Source organism: Podarcis filfolensis (assembly GCF_964270895.1).
Source record: "Podarcis filfolensis genome assembly, chromosome: 11".
NCBI classification, from domain to species: domain Eukaryota; kingdom Metazoa; phylum Chordata; class Lepidosauria; order Squamata; family Lacertidae; genus Podarcis; species Podarcis filfolensis.
Window position 1 is genome coordinate 25,044,219 of NC_139613.1, and position 17,083 is coordinate 25,061,301.

Genomic DNA, 17,083 nt, shown 5'->3' on the forward strand with positions numbered 1-17,083 from the left:
ACTTCTATCAGTTCTGCACCAGTGGATGTTACGTTCTCGTGTTAGGAGAGTGGGAGAATACTTCTCTAGCCACTGTCTTCATGCCATGTGTAATTTAAAACTTCTATCATGTCAGCTCTCACTCAGCTTTCCTCCAAACTAAAAAGTCCCAAAATGCTGCAACCTTTCCTCATAGATGAGTCGCTGCAGCCCCTTGATTCTTTTGGCTGCCTTTTTCCAAAACTTTTCCAACTCCACAATATCCCTTTTTAGGTGAGGCGATCGTAGATCTGTATAATGGCAATATGCTATCAACAGTTTTCTTTTCAATTCCTTTCCTAATGAACCCTAGCATGGACGTTTCCTTTTTCACAGCTGCTGCACCCTGGGTCAACATCTTCAGCGATTCATATACTATAACCTCAGGGTCTCGTTCCTGGCCAGTTCAGACCGCATAACCATATTCATTAAATTACTATTTTTTTCTCCAACATACATCACTTGCTTACATGGAATTAATTGCATTTGCCATTTCACCTCTCACTCTCAGTCAGTTTGGAGAGGCCACTTTGCACTTCTCTACCATTTCTTTTAACAACCCTGAACAATTTTGTATCATCCGCAAACTTGGCCATCTCACTGCTCACCCCTAATTCTAGATCATTTCCCTGATATATCACTGCTAACCTACAGTCTTAAAACATAAAGCAGAAATGACACACGCAAAAGCCTGTGAGCATTTGCTGGGGCTTGAGAATGGAACTGTCTGCCGTATGGTTTTTACATCAACACCTTCTGTCTGTGTTTAAATGTAGGTTAGGCATTTTTGTTTCAGCAATGATTTTAATTGGTGCATCCAGACTTTACTATCAATTTATCAAGTAACACCTAGGCGATGTTTATCTTCCATGGCATGGGCAAAAGCACATATTATATGAAATGAACATCTTAGTGCCAACTATGTAGAGAGAAAAAGCTCTCCTTTGGGTTAGGAATGGGGGGAGCCTCATGTGCAGATTCAAGATGTTATCCATGCCTGTGAAGAAAAAAATGAGTTATATAAGATTACTAAGATCAGCATGAGTGTGTATGTTCTTCCACATTTCTCTGTTTTTTGTCATTCTGATATTTTAAACCTAAGCTAAGCAAACAGCTTTACAACTGCTAATTTTTATAAAGCTAAAGTTGCCTCAACAGTTATATTTTCCGTCATCATCAGAGTATCACAAACTAATGGGAAACCTTTTTTTAAAATATTCATACAACACTTATGTCATGAAGCTTATTCTGAAGGAAGTCCCACTAAATTCAAAGGGATTTACTCCTGAGTAAATGTGAGTGCAATCCCAGCCTTTAGTCTTTTTAGCAGGTATGAGCCATTGAGTAAAACCATTAGTTATTTAGTTCAATTTGAGTTCAGGTCCAGCTGGAACTGAGTTCTAGTTTGGTTCCAGTTCAGGACAGTAAAAGTCTGACAAATGGTTCAGCACACCAAAACCAGCAGTTCTGTCCTGGTTCACATGAGAACATTTAAATATAAGGCACATCATGGTGATTATGTTGCTTCTTGCTCATATGTGTTTAACAATAAGTATATTTCCCAATAGTCTGTAAGAGTCGGCACCTTAGCATGGTTTGTACACAAGGACTGAACTTGTAAGCTGAAGAACTTGTGTTTGGGCTTGCTTTTTTCCTCCTCCTTCCCTTTCCCTTCTCCTCGTGTGTCATGCCTGTTTAGATTGTGAGCCAGAGAGCTGGGTCTGTCTTAGCGCAGGCAACTGTCAACTTCCATGCTGTGGATCATGCACAAAGCCAAAATTGTGTATAGTCAAAACACCTTGGGTGCAATGATGGGTGGGGTTGCCAAAAAAATTTTCCCAGACACCTGCCCCCTTACAAGTTCAATGCATGTCACTTGCAACTTACTGGTACTGATTTTGTAAACCACTCTTGAGAGCTTTTTTAAGCTGGGGGGAGGGCTAAATGGTTTGAGGGAAGGAAGGACTAAGGCAGGCTTCCTCAAACTCGGCCCTCCAGATGTTTTGAGACTACAATTCCCATCATCCCTGACCATTGGTCCTGCTAGCTAAGGATCATGGGAGTTGTAGGCCAAAAACATCTGGAGGGCTGAGTTTGAGGAAGCCTGGACTAAGGCAACAAGAACAGCATGGTGAACTGAGTCTGTATGGCTCATTGTAAGCCCTGCTTGTTCAACAAACCTGTTTCTTGGCTGCATAGCAGGTAATGGTTTCTATGGAAATGGGGGGGGGGTCGTGCAGCGGATTACAGCAATGCAGTTAAATATCACCTAAAACATTTAATAACAGATCATACAGTATTTCTAAACTAATAGACCTTCTAACGCCATAGAGCTAGAACACTCTCATGACTGAGTTAACTCATCTTTACTCATTCTCATGGGAAAGTGTCAGAACAAGTAATAACAAATTTATAACTGAAGAAATCTTACGGCATTTCCTCACACACAAAGATGGGATGTCGTGAATGCTTTGTGTTCTTGAGCAAACCACCAATGTCTACATCTCAAAAGTGATTGGTATTTGATACCCTTATAGAACAATTACCTAAAAAGCCAAGGAAAATATGAGTTTGCAATGTGGTCCTCTTGAAAGGGGGGAGGGGGAAAGTGGTGCGTCAGAGGTGGGTTAAGGGAAAACACACAGCAGGGAGACAAAGCACCTCATTCATATTGGTCTTCTGCTTGACAGCCATCAGACATGGGTGTCAGCCACCATATTTTAAAGAATATTGAAACAAACCTCCAGATAAAGGTTCAAAGAAAACCAATATGGGGCAGATCTCCCAGAATGATTTCAGTGTCATACTGATAAACAAGAAACCAACAACCTGCTGGTGCCAGTGGGTATTTGGAATTTTGAAAAAGGACTGTGGGCACCAGTCACAAAATGGCTGCCATGAGGGCATAGAATAACCCACAAAATTGCTGCCACATCTAAAAGAGCGGTAAAAAGAGACCACAAAATAGTACAGACATGTCCGCCATCCAAATCCACCGCTCTGCAATAAAATGAGGAGAAAGGCATCTGCATCAACCACACTCGCGTCTCTCCTCAGTTCAGAACAGAAGAACAAAGGTAGGAAAACTTTCACAGCTTCCACAGAAGGTACTGGCAGGCACACAGGATCCCATGGGCACCACATTGTTGACCTTTGTGTTATATTACAATTGAATATTGGCCATGGCCAGGGCTCTTTGTCCATCTGACACATTGGTAACCAGTCATTCTTTCCTCAAATCAGGAATTGAATTTCCAAAAATTGTGGTGTGTAGAATGTATCTGAGAGCCAGCATTTAAAATAAATATTAGAATACACTCTGCGTGGAGATTAGGATAGTGCCAATATTTTGTTCTTTTAGGCACCTCCTTTAGAATTTCTTACTCAGGCTTTTTCAGAGTAGCATAGTTCAATATTGCTCATGTTTCTTTTTCAGGTGGATTGAATATATTCTTATTATTTTTTTAAAAAAATTCATTTTTTTCCTCCCCCCCCCCCATTTTTTTTTTGTACACTGCCACAACATTTTCAACTGGAAGACAGCTTATACATTGTTGGACTAAGACCAGGGAAGTCAGGGTTCAAATCCCCACTTACCCATGAAACTAACTGGGTGTCAGAGACATGGCCAGCAGAGAGGAATCTGCAGAAGGGAAGGAAGAGGCAGAGGAAAATAGAAACTTGATTCTTTTACACAACAAAAGTGAGATAAGCCCCTCTCACTCGGGAATACTGCCTGTAAGTTTTCACAGCAGCACAGAGATGAAGGAGCAGGGTGCAGGTGGTAGGAGGGAGTTGGAGTCAACTTCCGAGGAGGAGGAATTGGCTGCACCTGAGTCTCCAAAAAGTAGGAGGTGGAGCAAACGATTAGAGCAAAGGAAGACCAGCAGGAAGCGGGGGGCGGGCCTGAGGTATATCTGGCCTTGGGAAGGGCAGGAAGCCAATTGAGTCAACTGACTCCGACAGTGAGGAATGAGTTGTGGGAAGCTCGGTTTGCTGAAAGCCTGTTATTGCTAATAAACCTCAACTAGTTAAACTGCCAGCATGTCGTGTGTAAGAGAAATGTTAAACCTGACACTGCGTGACATTAGACCAGTCTCTGCCTCTCAGCCTAACTTATAGTACCTCACAGGAGGAAGGGACCTGGGTGTGCCTCCTTGGGCTTCTTGGAAGAGAGGTAATACAGTGGTGTCCCGCAAGACGAACGCCTCGCAAGACGAAAAACCCGCTAGACGAAAGGGTTTTCCGTTTTTCGATGCGCTTCGCAAAACGAATTTCCCTATGGGCTTCCTTCGCAGGACGAAAGCCCATAGGGAAATCTCCAGGACAGCGGGGAAGCGCAGCGCGTCTTCCCCACCGTCCTCGGATCTCCTCTGAAGGCTGGCGGTGGGGCGGAGAGACCTCCTCCCGCCGCCAGCCTTCGGAAGGCTGCTTGGAAGGCTGGCGGCGGGAGGAGGTCTCTCCGCCCCACAGCCAGCCTTTGGAAGGCTGCTTGGAAGGCTGGCGGCGGGAGGAGGTCTCTCCGCCCCACCGGCAGCCTTCGGAAGGCTCCTCCGAAGGCTGGCGGTGGGGCGGAGAGACCTTCTCCCCGCGCCAGCCTTCGGATGGCTGTCCTGAAGACTTGCGGTGGGAGGAGGGTTTTGCTTCCCACCGCCAACATTCAGAATGCTGTTCTGAATGTTGGTGGTGGGGAGGAAAACCCCTCCTCCCACCGCAAGCCCCGGGAACAGAGGAGAAGCGCTGCGCGCCTTCCCCTCTGTTCCCGGACCTGTCCTGAAAGCTTGCGGTGGGGAGAAAAGCCCTTCTCCGCACCGCCAGCCTGGCAAGCGGTCTCCATAGGAACGCATTAATTGATTTTCAATGCATTCCTATGGGAAACCATGCTTCGCAAGATGAAAAACTCGCAAGAAGAAAAAACTTGCGGAACGAATTAATTTCGTCTTGCGAGGCACCACTGTATATAAATGCCACAGAGAGTTGGGGGAAACCCCAGAACAAATAGCCACCTGCTATTTTAATTCCCTCCACAATGCCTCGGAGTGATGCAATGTCAGGTCCTCTGGGGCATTGTGGAAACATTTGCAATGCGGTTAACTGACAAGTTAAGACTGCAGCTTGCAGACTGGGTAAACAAAAGGGCCATGGGCCTTTTGACCAATGGAGCTGTCTGAGATTGCTGGGTACTGATGTCAGACCTACAGTCCATGTTTGCCACCAGTGACTGGAAATCACTGAAACAGCAGGGTTTGATACTGAAGGGGCAAAGTGAGTGCTAAAGCCAAGAAAAAACTTCTTGCTGTCTGGCTTTCTGCATGCTGAGGCAAGGCCAGGATATGCACGTTTTGTTTTATTTTTTTGTATGATTGGCTCAACATGTGGCATCAGCAGCTAGAAGTTAATTCAAAGGACTAAAAAACCACGGCTGCCACATGCTGAGAAAGGATGCAAAACAGATCCATACAATACTGGTCATTCCTGTGTTTCCTGTCCTCAGAAAAGGATCTCAACTTCTTTAGAAAATTGTGGTGATACAGTAACAGATGGTGTTGGGTTTACAGAGATATTTCTTGTTTCAATATCCAGCACTCATTTACATTTGATAACGTGCCATTTTCAATCAACTGAAGATCCCTGGAACATAGTTGGGGATGTACTTTGCTGCTTTATAAATTTAAATAAGTCAGTCCAATTACTCCATAACTGCAGCCCTGATCAGTTAAGGGAAGTAACAGTTTGCAAGGGCAGCCATGGGTAGAGTATTATCATTGCAGTTGTTACTGCTTTGGCTTAGAATCCAAATATATTTCCATAGCTTGTAAACTTTTATGGAGACAGCAGGTTTTTTTCTCCTGAAGTCATCTGGTTTCTAATATCAAAAGACAGAACTGAGTGGGAGTTTGCTTATTAAAAACATTGTTTTTATGACTAAAAATATTACATTTCAGGGTCTACTTTGGAACTGGGCAGGGAGGTGGAATTGCTGCTTTTTATACTCTAATGCTATTGATCCTTTCTTGGACCACCAAGTTAATGTATTCTTAAATACATTTTCCAGGCAAAAATGATGAGCAGCATATAAGCCAACTTCAGTTTTTGCATTCTACTGTGTCTGACCCTCATTTAACTTGTCCTCCCAGCTTCATAAAAGGGAAATTGCCAGGTTATATTTTGAAATTATCTATATAAATAAACTGCTGCACTGCCTGAAGGAAACCCCTGAGTCCATATTCCAGTGCAATGCCCCATCCAGGGAACTACCTGGAGCAACTGATGAGTTTCACTTATATTCACCATCTGATTTTTTTTTGATCCTCCACAGTCACAGATAGCAATGGATTCAAACTGAAGCTTGATCCAAAGCTGGACTTGCTTGACAGTCCAATTCATCCTATTTCATAGGAACATACTGTAGAAATATTTCATAGTCCTACTGAGGAGGGAAAACCATTGCTTTGTGAAGAACAGTCAGGCTCGGGGTGCTAATAGGATCCAATAGGAAGCCATGACTGTTTAAAGTGGGATAGTACTGTTTTAAAGCTATAGTACAGATGGGACCTACTTCATGGAGGATACTACTACTCATGATGGATACATGGAACCTCCAATTCAGATTCTATATGCCATTGAATACCAGATGAAATATCAGTGGAGAGGGCTATTTCTAGCAATCCCTTCTTGAGGACTTCCCAGGGGAATCAGGTTGGCCACTGTGAGCAGGATGCTGGAACAGATCGACCACTAGTCTGATCCATCAGGGAACTCCTTCTGTTCTCATTGGTCTTAAACCCAGTGAGACTTCTTCCTCCATTTTGATCGTGAAAGAGAAAGCTTCAGTCTAGATTTCAATTTATTTCTGTCATATGCTTAAAGCTGATAAAAGAAAGTTACAGCCTTGGCGTTCTCAGTGTTTGCATGAAAACATTTTGCCATGAACTTTCATATAGCTATATATGATAGAGAAGCAATATAACATTTGCAGAGCCTTCCTGGTTTTATTAACTTTGGGCACTTTTACTTTGTCAGCACAGTTATAGCAGTGTCTGCCAACACAACAATAAATTGTTGCCCTGTCAGTTTGTAAACCCTCTTGCTCCCAAGAGCTTTGCCTTTATGTAACAACCTTTCATTTCAACAGACGTTAAACTGATTTATGACTTAAATGCAGGAGCTTCACTGGCATCACACTGAGGTTGGTCTCCTCACCTTCTTGTATCTGCTTTCATGTAGTAAATTATTAGGATCGTTGCTTTCAGAGAACTTTGGCTGCAATCCTAAACACACTATCTAGGAAGCAAGCCCCATTGAACATAATGGTACATGATTCTGAATAAACATGAATATGATTGCACTGTTTATGTGTTATGGATATGGCAGAAGCTACACATTCAAGTTCATATCAAGGCATTGTCAGTGCCTTGATCATCTCATCTGATCACAATCTCTGATGACTCATTAAATCTCAAGAGTATAATGGTAATGGAGACCAGATTCAGACTAGGCTGCTGTAGTGCTTATATTATCCCTATTCAGCATTGTTGGCATCTGTCTGTCTCAAGACAACTGAGTGCACCACTAGGGGTGAAGTCAAACTGTGATTTAGCAGCACCAAAGTGACCTCTCTGGGTGGAAGTCTGGGCAGTGTGTATAGAGGTCCTGAGATGCCCAGACAACAAGACACCACCACCCCCTTTGGCCTTGGTGATGTGATCCAAAGGAAAGCAGAGCAATACGTTTGGCACCAGCTTGGCTGAAGTAGCTGCCGGAAAGAGGTGTACAAGACACCATCCAACCTGTTTGTCTGCATACTTGTGGTACGCCTGCAACTTTGGTGGGATATATAAAAGATATTTAAGCTTCACCTGGGCTATCTGTTGAGGAGAAGCACCCAAATTATTTGGTGTTCTGACAATAAGGTGCACACATACCCCCACCAAAAATTAGGTCGACAAATCACTGGTGGCTTTTTTTTCTTCAGAGCATAATGAATGAGTAAACACATTATTCTCCTGATGCCTTGGGACAATCTATTCCATTAACACTCTTTATACACACTTCTGTTTCAATGCATGTTCTTATCAGGGTCAAATGTATCACACTGCATTCCTCATATTTGAAACTGAATTTACAAGTGAGTCCTCAAACTCTTAAATACAGATTAGTACATACAAATAAGTTTATAGCCTAATCATATGTGGCTATGTAGGAAAATATATTATTTTAAGTATTATGCTATGGCAGCTGCTAGAGGTAGGGAAAGAGGAAAGATTTATTTGCTTGACATTTAAATTTGAACCTACCTAATTCATACTTCCTCAGCCAAAACACAGCTGCCCTTCAAAATTTTCACTTATTTGAATTTTGTAATGCAGCACTTCCTGACCTGAAAAAGCCCCACTGGGGGAGCTACATCATGACATAAACATAAGAAATGAGTTTAAATTGCTCAAGATAAATTCCTAGTGAATCACATCCCATAGCTATTGCTTGATGTACTGAATTTGTGGCAAACAATTAAGTAGTGACAATAAGACAATCCTAAAGAAAGTGATAAAAAATTAAATGTGCTCATTTGCACATTATTGCACACAGCCCAATTTTATTACCTGATAAGTGGGGAGCAACACAGTAATAAAGTTGCAATGAAAAAGAATTAGCACCCACACAGACCCATAGGGGACACAACAAACAATTTCATTTCAGCCATATCTACTGTTTGTAGACTTCGTTGAATAATAGTGGGGAAGTTACATGCAAACAGTTACACAATGCGGGGAAATGGGGTGGTTCAATGTGCACAATTCTTTTCTTATTAGTATTTTACAGCTTGACTGCAAATTAGTATTAGCAGTCATTTTCTAATTTGTTCAAATGGCAAGCTAAAGTAAATAAAGAACTGGCCCCATAAGTGAAAGAAACCTTAAGCAACAAACCAAAGTAATAAATTGAACCCAGCCATAATAATAATATTGTAGAGAATGCTCAGTATTGAAGGTAACATTGTGATAGGAAGAGATATCAAATTACTGTGCTGGGTTTACATTTGTGGACTAGACAAAACATCCTCTTTGTTCTTCAGACTGTTTCCTGAAGAAGCTAAGTCTTGATAACAATATAATATTATTAGACAAATTACAGTAGTATCTAGAGGCCGCTGACAAGATTACAGTCCTTGCTGTGCTAGACACTCTTCCATTGCTTCATAATGGAAATCTGTGTTGTGGACGATTTTAATTCACTGTTTCTTTACTAAATGCATGGATTATGGTGCCTTTTTAAAGAAGCAACGACAGAAAGTATTCACTTTCTTTCCAGAATTTTCTGGGTAGGGAACCTTTCGCAGCTCAAGGGCCATATTACCTTATTAGCAATCTCCTGGGGGCCGCATGAAATGGATGGGTGGGCTGGAGGAATCATGTGACCCATACCTCCATACAGCAGGCTACATCCGCTGATGATGGTGGTACTACCCCTCCCCTCCCCTCTCCCAGGAATGTACCTTGAGAAAAGCCTTAAAAAGACAGGACTCCTTTTTAGAGCCTGAAACAACTCCCTTCATCTGCATTGCTGGATCAATCTAGGAACATGGGTACTTTGGAGGTCCTGACTCAAAGCTCCAGAGGCCCTGATCCACTGGTCATGATGCTGGGGCCCAACTATCCTCTGGCAAAGCTGGGTTTATGGATCCCAGCCTCTTTAAGTTTGAAGTGATTACAGGGTTCAGCGAGCAGGAAGAGTCTGTAGCAGAGAACAGTCCAGAACCACAGGTAGAAGAGAAGGCTGGAAGGGGAGGGCTGAGAGGCAGCCAGGGTGTCTCCCTGTCTTGTGGCAACCAGCTCCTCTCCCCTCTGGTCTCCCAGAACCTACAGAGGTATGAAGAGGGTGGAGCAAAGACAGACATGATAAATGAGCCTCAGATTGCTTAGGAAGGAGCTGGGGGAGGAGGAGTTGTGGGAAGTTGGGGACCTTCAATCCTCACAGCTGCCTCCTAGGGGCAAGTTCTACTGGGAAGAGTTGTGATACTCTCTAGACCTGGCTTCCTGAGCTGTCTTGTTTCTTTGAATGAAGAGTTAACTTCATTGAACCCGTGTGAGTTATTGGTAATCTGCTCCTGGCGCCTGCTCCTGTCAATAAATCACACAGAAAGAAATGCAGGGGGGATGTTTTACACTTAAGGTACTTCAACTTTTTTTCTGGTCTGAGAATGATGTGTTCCTTTTTTTAAAAAAAATTATTAAAATAATTCAGCATTACTACATACATGTTACGAATATACAAGCATACAAACATACATTTCATACAATCCTTGAAAATATTCATACATATGGTGGAAAAAGAAGTATCTGTGGGATTGAGTGTGGGGATGTGTTCCTTATTTATTTATTTATTTCGGGTTTAGAAAGTGCTGCAGCTTCTTAGAAACAGGGTAGACAGAAACACCAGTTTAAATTGAAAGCATCCGTTTCTGTAATACGAAGAAAAACATTGACAATATAAAGGAATCCATTTAGCTAAATGTTCACTGTCAGACGCATAACAATGCATCCGTTTCTTTTATTACCATCTTATGTCGTCTGTAATCTTCTAATGGAAAATAATACGCTAGTGATGAGAACAAATACCAGGCTGAATGGGGCAGAAGGTGGGGAGAGATTTGCTTTCAGGACTTAATGTTCTCTCCCCGAACCCGCTTCCATGGTCTTTGTAACAAATCTTCCTTTGACAAATATTGTATTAATTGACACTGTGCTTTGAAATATTACAGCTGCTTCAGCAAAAGGCAGGGCTCTGGCCCATAGAAAACTCTTGGGTTTTTGGCTGAAGGTCACTAACAAGGTAAATTTCCAACCTCACAGCCTGATCCTCTGCATAGTTAGGCATCAGAGCTGGTTCAAGATATTTTGTTGCCAAAGGCAAAGCAGCAAACTCCTGCCCCACAAATCAAGATGCAGAGCACCCAATGCTAGTTGTATTTTTTTGGCTCCTGAGGCAGAAAATTCCACAAGTGCCTCTCCCCATCCCTGGAAGTAAACAGTGCAGTAATGCTTATGTTTACTAGAAGAATATTGTTTGGACTCCAACTCCCACCAGCCCTCAACCAGCATGTGCAATGGTCAGGGAAGATGGGAATTCAGCAGCAACTTGAGGGTCACAGTTTCCCCTACCTTTGTCAAAATGGGTTGGGGCTTTCTAACCCCGCTGCCATTGATGTGTAGTGGAGACCACATATCTTCATAAAAACTCGGGAATTACACCTGCAATCCAGGTTGCAAATTTAAATGGTTCATCAGAGTATGAGCCAAGGACCTAGATTTGTGGAATGGGTTAGAAAACAACAGGATCTTGGACATTCAAATTGTGTTTCTCTTTAACCCTGAACTAATCATACCTACTTTATTTTCTGCTGTTGTACCATTCAAAGTTTTAACAAGCAATTGATTTTTATTTTCTAATTCAGACTAACGATGTTTGCATTCCTGACTATACACCATGAAACTTTAAACCTACTGTCGGTAAAACTGATTAGACAAATAAATGCATTTTATTCCTGTTTGGGAGCAGAATATCAAAACCTTAAAGGCTTTGGAAAGCCAGCTTTTATTGGGCCTTAAGCTGCAGTCTGAAACATACATACCTGAAAATAAATTCCATTGAAATCAACGAGCCATATCCAAGTACTTCTTTCCATTCAGAGAAAGCTCTTTGATCCAATGGAGGCTTCCATGAATGGAGGGGGACAGAGGTGATCTTCACCGAGTCCCTCTTCTATCGCTTCAAAATCTGTGGATTGGGGAGCCCAGTGGAACAGCATGGGAGGCGGCATCAGAGCTGTAAGAGAATTTGCAAAAAATTATTCCCTCCCCATTCTGTTCATGGAAATCTCCACTGGATCAAAGACTTCCATGAATGCGAGTCGCAGTTGGATGCAAACCAATGTGCCTTAAAGGCAATTTACAGATGCATAATCAGCCAGTAATTAATTGTCAAATCAAGAGTCAAGTGGTGATCTGAGCTGCCTGTGTGAATGAGCCATGCCAGCATTAAAATCACTCCACATTTCATCTCACCCAGTGTCAGCTCAAATGCAATGTGCCTTCCAAGTGGAGCCATTCACACAACTATTATTTATTTAAGAGGATTTATACCCTGTCCTTTCAATGTAAACACATTGCTCAGGGAAGCTTAAAACAAGTTAAAAGCACCAGAGTCAAATGATTAATCTCAAGACACAGCAGATAAAAAAGCACTGAAATTCCACAACTTGGCAGGTTAAATGTCTGCTGTAAGAAAAATGTCTTAACTAAATAGCGGAAGGTTAGGAGATAGTCCAGGAGCACCTCTTGAAATATGGAGTTCCATAATCAAAAATCAGCTACAGAGAAAGTCCACTCTGAGATCCCAGCCAACCACGCCTCTGTCAATGTCATGGCGCAGAGAAAAGCCGCCTTTGCAAATCATAAAAAAGGCTTTTACAGGAGAAGATATCCTGAACCCAAATCACTGAGGGCAGGGATAGGGAACCTGTGGCCCTCCAGATATTGCTTGCCTTCAACTCCTCTCATCCTTGACTACTGGCCATGGCATCTAGGGCTGATGGTGGCTGGAGACCAACAGGTTCTGGAATGTGGGATGTGAAACACAAGAGCAGTCAAGTACAACATCCCTAGAGTGGACATAAAAGGGGATGTCTGGACCAGCCAGTCGGAACTTCCTATTTCTTCTAAGTTGGGACAGACTTCCTCTGCATGTGACTAGAGGTGGTCGTGACCTCACCTGCCTAGGTAACAAAAGAGCAGGACTGGTCAGCCACCTCTCTCTCTCTGACCACACTAGTCGAAGGAGCAACATCTGCTTAGCCTAAGATGTTCTCTTGGCTTCCAGCCAAGAGAGGACAAAGTGACTGTCTCCTTATGGGATAATTTCCAGGTATATTACTTTTGTAACTTAAAGTCTGCCTTCTGGGATCCAATTGTGAACAGAAAATGTGAGTAAACTCTTTCTATACTTTTATAGAAGACTGTGTGGTGTCTATCTTTTTATGAGGAACTAAAGGGGAAATAACCAAAAGGAAAACTTACTATAGAGGCTTTAGCGAGCCTGAGCAAATGCATCCACTGTGCAAGTTTAAAAGGGGGAATGTTACTCTGCTAAACTGTAGAACTTGTTAACACAAGTTGGAAAGGATAGAATCAAACAATATATCCTCTCCTGCATCCCTGAACATTCCCACATGGAAGGGCACAGAATAGCCACACCTGATTCAGGGCCTTAAAGGTAATAACCAGTACCTTGAATTGTGCATGGGAAACGAACTAGACTGCAGTGCAACTACTGTAAATTAGGCACTACATTATCCCAGAATGGGCACTCAAGCCCCTGCCCTTGCTGCCACATTCTAAACCTGAAATTTCTTTTTTTACTCCAAAGAGCCACATGTCCTATTGCCTATGGGAAGGATTCAAAGAACTAAGTGAGCCCAAGGACTCCCACTCACCCAACAGAACGTTTGATTTTTCTTTTAACAATAAGCCCCTTTGTTATAACATAAACTCTTTACAAAACACTCCTCATCTCCAAAGTAGTTTGCATTGTGTAGCATTGCCCACTCTGGAAGGAAGGGAGGATGAGGAACAGGGCATGAGAAACCTATGAGGTGGAGCCTGAGTAAGTCCAGAATGGAGCTGAGGGACTTGGGGGGGGGGGCCTTAAGCTGAAACACAAACATTTTTAGTTGATCAGGGTAAGAGTACAGTGAGGTTTAAGGGCTGATCCAAGCTTAATGCTCTCTGTTCATCAAAGGTGCATAAACTTTTTTAAAAAATTAGCTGACCACTGGTCCTGATGTTTGACCTGAGTCTGCAAGTGGCCCTTTTAGTCCCTCACAATCCCTCAGAAATCAAAGGCATTGTGAGAATTATTAAACTGTGGCATGCAGCTGCCCATCACTGCTACCAGATAAGCCTGCAACCAAGGGTCCACTGATATAGGAAAGAGCCAGTGTGGTTTAGTGTCTAGAATGTTGGACTAGGACCTTTGGGAAACCAGGGTTCATAGCTCCACTCAGGCATGAAGCTCACTACATGAGCTTGGGCCAGTCACTCTCTTGTCAGCCTAATCTACCTCCCAGGGTTATTGTGAGGATAAAGTGAGGAGAAGGAGCACATATGCAAGGTTGAGCTCCCGAAACGAAGGGTAGGATATACATGCATACAATGGTGCATGAATAAATGAACAAACATAACATATGAGAAGGATAGGGGTGGAGGAGAAATTCAGTTCAAAGCTGGCTCTATCAAAGCCACACTTTCTGAAACAATATGCAAACTGAAACACAGCTATGCTTTGATATGTGAAGGTAGCTGAATTTTGTGGGTGCAGTTCTCCAACCAAGTGATCTTTATAAAAAGGCATATATGTATTAGGGCAAGGTGTGCCTAAAAATGAAGCCGTTAGTGAAAATAACATACAGCATACATATATTAGGGGAAATTGCTAGCAAAAATGTGTGCCTTAGTCAAAGAAGCATATAAAAATGAGCTTATTAGGAAAAATTAGCAATGAAATGCTGAAGAATTTTCATGATTTTTTTTTTAATTGCAGGTTGCGGCAAAATGTCAAAAACTGAATTTAAGATTCAAAAAATCAGAAACCGGGAGAAGCAAAATTGACACATCCTTCCATCCCTAAAAAAAGGGGGATGCACCAGATATCACTTTTCTGAGGGGCACATTAAACCCACAGCACCCAGGCAGCTGAAGGGGAATAAAAGACTTTTCTCTACAGACTGGAATGAAAGAAAATGTTTAGATCTTTCTCATAGGTTCTGGGATTAGAAAGAAAAGTTAACAGGGGAGAAAAAGTAGTCTTACGATCTCTTGAAGTAGCTCTGCAGTTCTTTGCATCTTAGCTGTTTCTCATGTAAACAGATCTATTAGCCTTATGCTACAGAAGTAGTAATCCTTTTATCTAAAGTATAAAAGCAAGGTATATGATCATAGAGTGTCATCCATTTGTGGGTTGAGCTAATAATGTTTTGGAAGGTTTTCTTGGTTCTTCTCTCCCAAATCCATTATCTGTGCCCTCAGGTGAAAGAGAGGAACACAGCAGCATGGAATTTTATTACACAAGTTGCTTTAAGAAGTAATTTTTCAAACCCTAAGGAAAGATATAATTATGATTATTAAAAACTCAATCTGCTTTGGCTGCATGTGTTTGAGCCAGATCAAAATGAAAAGAAGAGCTGGACAGCGAATGATACTCATCTAGAAATTAAAACAATTCTGCAACTCACATTAATGAATTATGCAATTTTAATACCTTCCTTAGGAAATATTATATATTATTATTCTGCAAACAGTAGAATAGAGGACTTCAGTGGAGGACTGCAGACCCTCTTTCATATTTGGAAGGCAAGAAAATCCAAACTTTCAAAGGCAGAACCTTATCCAGTAGTGGTTGTAGTAGCATTTTTTTACAACACTGCTTTGCTCTTGTCTAAATTGGCAATGATGGTGGAGCTCCTGTTTTCATCTCACCTGCCCCAAATGCCCCGTTGGACTGACACTGCTTCATGATGTGACCATGGGGAAATGAAAATGGTAATAGGAGCTTGGTTGCTGAAGCTTGTGGTTTTGACAGCACCACTTTCTTTTTAAGGAGGCTGGCAGGAAAAGCTGCAACTTCCACTACTGTCAAGTGAGTCTTCGCTTCTGAAAATCAGGTAGAATTTTCACCTACTTCAAACTGCTGAATAGGTCCCCCAAATGCTTCAACCCCAAACAAGGTAGTGATTTTTATTTTTTTGAGGGAGGACATTTTCAGCACAGCACTTCAAATGACTATCAACATAACCAGGGCTTTTAAGCAGGGGTTGGGTGGTCATCTGCCATGGATGTTTGAGTTGAGATTCCTGCATTGCAGGGGGTTGGACAAAGATGGCTGTGCTGGTCCCAGGGGCTAACCGAGAGGCGAGGTCCGAGTCCAGTCCGAGGTTGATGGTGCAGTATGGTGGCTGACCGTCAAAGCTGTAGCTGGGTCCAAGGCAGGGAGTCGGGTGAGGTCAGGAACTCTGGCGGAAGAGCAGGACAGGGTGCAGGCAGCTAGCAACAACATTGCTCCCGCAACCTGGGACTGGGGCTGACTTGCTTTTATCTGCCCTGAGGCATAGGGCGGCCCCGGTTCACAGGTGACTCACCTCTCCTGGCCTGGAGGCGAGCACTCCTCCTGCAGGAACTTAGTTCCCTCCGCCTCTCTGCCCTGAGCCTCTGTAGCTCAGGAGAGGATGGAGGGTTACCGGACCCAGAGGCAACCTCCTCTTCCCCTGACGGGGCTGAGAGTGGAGCACGTGCAGGCAATGGGTCCTCCATCACCTCAGGGACCAGAGCAGACTCAGCTGGTGCCTGCACCTGAGGATCCAGAACAGGTGAGGACCCTTCAGACTCAGGCCCCAGCCCTGGCTCAGCTGGTTCTGGAGGCGGGGACTCCTGTGCAGGCTGGGATTCCTCAGGTTCAGCCTCTGAGTCCGAATCCCAGGCCTTCACAATGGCCCTTGGGGTCCCTTCCAACTCTACAGATTTATGATTCACAGTGTGAATGTTATGTGTGACTCTAATCAGAGCACAGAACCCAGAGCCCACCAAACTGCCATCTTAAGACCAAAGTGCATGGGGACATCAATGGGCATTGAAATTTGTGAGTCTTTCTTTTTACCCTTCAGATGGAGACTGGAATCTAACCAAGACATTCTGATGCTGAAGCCAGCACAGCTGTATAAATGGGATCACAGATTGTGGTGACAAAAAAAAGCAACAAAGCAAACCTCTTAGGTTTTGAAAAATATGTAGCTGTTTACAGAATTGCTCCATTTAATCTAATTGCCTGGCAAGTTTAAAACATACAGTCTCTTCCCAAAGGCAACAATATTTGTTGGTTGTATAAGTTGAGATTACTTACATTCACTAGTGAATGGAAATAGTACAAAAATGGAAGACAGAGAATGAACGCTTAAAATGAACAAGCACAGTGGTCTTTCCAAAGGAGAGCATACTTAAAATGCATCAGGAATAGG

At 42.8% G+C, this 17,083-nt stretch overlaps 1 long non-coding RNA gene across 3 annotated transcripts; it reads right to left on the reverse strand.

The window, feature by feature from the left end:
* Positions 1–834: 834 nt before the first annotated feature.
* Positions 835–12,781, reverse strand: LOC310744717. 3 transcript variants are annotated; one of them, XR_014539697.1, is made up of 4 exons: positions 12,354–12,781; positions 11,651–11,844; positions 3,616–3,661; positions 835–1,015 (listed from the first exon to the last, which is right to left on the reverse strand). It is a non-coding gene; the product is annotated as an uncharacterized lncRNA (long non-coding RNA). The 3 variants fall into 3 exon arrangements; XR_014539698.1 differs by lacking the exon at positions 835–1,015 and adding an exon at positions 1,658–1,772; XR_014539699.1 differs by lacking the exon at positions 835–1,015 and adding an exon at positions 2,451–2,564.
* Positions 12,782–17,083: the final 4,302 nt, after the last annotated feature.